The sequence below is a fragment of the Bombina bombina genome, chromosome 2 (assembly GCF_027579735.1).
Source record: "Bombina bombina isolate aBomBom1 chromosome 2, aBomBom1.pri, whole genome shotgun sequence".
Lineage (NCBI taxonomy): Eukaryota > Metazoa > Chordata > Amphibia > Anura > Bombinatoridae > Bombina > Bombina bombina.
This window is the reverse complement of record NC_069500.1, coordinates 490,271,483-490,274,576: the sequence shown is the minus strand read 5'-3', so window position 1 is coordinate 490,274,576 and position 3,094 is coordinate 490,271,483. Positions and strand designations below refer to the sequence as shown.

Sequence of the window (3,094 nt, the reverse complement as noted above, 5' to 3'; positions counted from 1 at the left end):
TGAATTATTGACCTTGTTAGTTTATAATTTCTTACTTATTTTAAAGTAAGATTAGGATAAATTACATTTACTTATATTCATGTGCACTTCAAATCATGGAGTATGGATTCACAAGTATACATCTTTCATACGTTGCAGGCTTTTTTAAGTTCCAAAAAGGCCATAAATATTATGATGAAAATAAATAGACACTCAACCCTAAAAATTTATTTTCTGATTCATATACTATGTAATTGTAAACAAGTATAATTTACAAACATTATACATTTTTCTTCATTCTCTTGCTATCTTGATTTTAAAATGAAGGTCTCTAAGCTAAGCCGACAGACCATTTTTTTTTCAGACCATGGACAGCAATTGTTAATTGTTTCTGTCCAATCAGCAAATACAATTTTACTTTTTCAACAAAAATGGTCCTGTTTCTAAAATTACAATTTTCCTTTTCGAATCAATATACCAAGATAATTGTCTATAACTTTTGACACTCATGAGCTAACAACCTATATTGTTAAAAAACAGAAAATAAGGCCTTATAAATTAGTCTATGAACCTCCTAGGTTTATCTTTAAAATAAGAATCACAAGAGAATTAATAAAAAATTTAACAAAAAATAAGTTTTCAGAAATTATATTCTCAATCTGAAACATGAAATATTATTTTTGAGTAAAATGTCCCTCTAACACATATATGTATTCTTTTTAACTATTATAGCACAACCTTCTAGCCAATCTTCTCTACAAGCTACAGAGTCAATTGAGGAATTAGCTTCTACAAGCCAAATGAGGCCTACAGAAAATGTTTGTCAAAGAACCCTTTCGTCATCTTCGATAACAACACATAGTTTAGGATCAGCGGATACATTGCCTGATATTCCCTGCAGTACACCCGTTGACAATGCCAGAAATTCGAGAGGTATTTTTTTTTTTAAATTGTATTGTTGTATTTTTTTTCTTGTTAACAAATTAAAAGAACCCTAAAAAATAAATGTTATTTTTTATTTTCAGAAGTCATGAATATCTTCAATCAAATTATATCCGGAGGTATAGAAGAAGGTAATTATATAGCTTTATGTACATTTATTCTATTGTTGGCAAAATTTAAAGATATTTTTGTCCTTATTTAACTTTAATGTAGTATCATGTTTTGTAATGTGAAAAAAGATATGTTCCATGGTAAATCAATCTGCATATCAAATATCTTATTTTCAGTAATTGATTTTCCTGAAATGGCAGAGAACATTCACAATCGTTATTGATGTACTAATTTTCTTTTTGAAAAAATGATAATCAAATACAAATCTTACATTTTTAGAAATTGATTTGAAAATCAAAATTATTTTTTTTTTCCAAATAAAATTGAGTAAGATCTGTATTGGCTATCTTTTAATAAAAATGAATATATATATATATATTTTTAATTTTAAATATTTTAGAATGTTTTTATTGTCAAATTTATATGTAAAACATAAATTACATACATATATTCAATGTTTTATCTATATATTTATTTTCTATATTTATTTGTAGGTAACGAAGAAGAAAACACACAAGATGATATTAGTAGTGGGGAAATAATACTAAGGACTGTAGACCCTTTAGAAGAAGATTCACAAATGACTATAATTGAAGAGTCCTTGTCAGGGACAAATACATCTGCCCAATCAAGGTCCCATCAACAACCAGAGTCTACAATATCTACACCAATACCTGAAATTGAAAATGCTGCTAATATAGCTAATAATCCAATTGAAGCTGCCCCTGAGACAGACGCATTACAGGAGATGGTGGGAATAGCACGCAATTTTAGGGATGAACAAAACAAAGTAATTGAGATGTTTGGAAATTTTTTAAAGGATAGGATAAGAATAGAGGAGCAAAAAATAGAAATTGAAAGGGAAAGAAATGAGATATTTAGAGCTGGTTTTGAAAATTTAAGTAAATGCGTAGAATCAATATCAAACTTATTCTCCGCATCATCATCACCAAACCCACAATTTCAAGAATAGCCATAATTTTACATTGCTATTTAAATTTTATAATAATAATGTTTGAATATAGTTTATTCTGTTCTCATTTAAATTGTTATAAACAAGTTATTTATTTAAATATAGAAATCTAATAATTTAAAAAAAAATTATAATATATATATATATATATATTGATACATACATACATATGTTTCTTTAGATAAATATATTTATATCACTCTCTATATATATATTTATATATATTTAGATTCAATATAATTATATATAATTTACAATCCAAATATGTATGTCTATATATATAAATATATCAAAATTATCTCTCTCTCAATGTCTATATATAAATTATAATTGTATATATATATATATATATATATATATATATATATATATATATATATAGTGAGACAGAGAGAGAGTGAGTTATATACATAAACATAGATTGCAAGGTTTGTATATGTTGTATTTGTTTGTACATAATCAACCAAAACTATTAATATTTTAATAGTATTGATTGATAGAGTCATGGATAAAAATAAATAAATATATATATATATATATATATATATATATATATATATAACAATTACAATTATTACTTATTACAATGAGTTATTTTATATATAAAATATATATATATATATATATATATATTGATGAATATATATATATATAATTTTTATATATATATATATATATATAGATAGATTGATAGATAGAAAAAGAGATCTTTGATCAATATATATATATATATATATATATATATATATATATATATATATATAGTTAGGTAACTATACATATATATATATATTTATTTAGATATTTTTAGTTCATTAATATAAATATAAATATTATTCAGTGTGTGTGTATATAGATATATATATATAGAGAGAACAATATATACATACATATATATATATATATATAATTTTCAAGATATATGCTAATGTGATCAATAATATATATGTTGGTCTTGAAATAATAAAACAAAATTATAAATTAATATATTGATCACTATGCATTATAATCGTTGTTTGAATACAAGTTGTAGAACTTATAACATTTGAACTACTAAGCCAAAAAATATATGTGAACGCTATTAAAAAA

The 3,094-nt window shown here is 23.1% G+C and overlaps 1 long non-coding RNA gene across 1 annotated transcript; it reads left to right on the top strand.

The window, feature by feature from the left end:
- Positions 1–812: 812 nt before the first annotated feature.
- On the top strand, positions 813–1,571 carry LOC128647841 (uncharacterized). Its single transcript, XR_008400432.1, has 3 exons — positions 813–912; positions 1,005–1,052; positions 1,527–1,571. It is a non-coding gene; the product is annotated as an uncharacterized LOC128647841 (long non-coding RNA).
- The last annotated feature ends 1,523 nt before the right edge of the window (positions 1,572–3,094 follow it).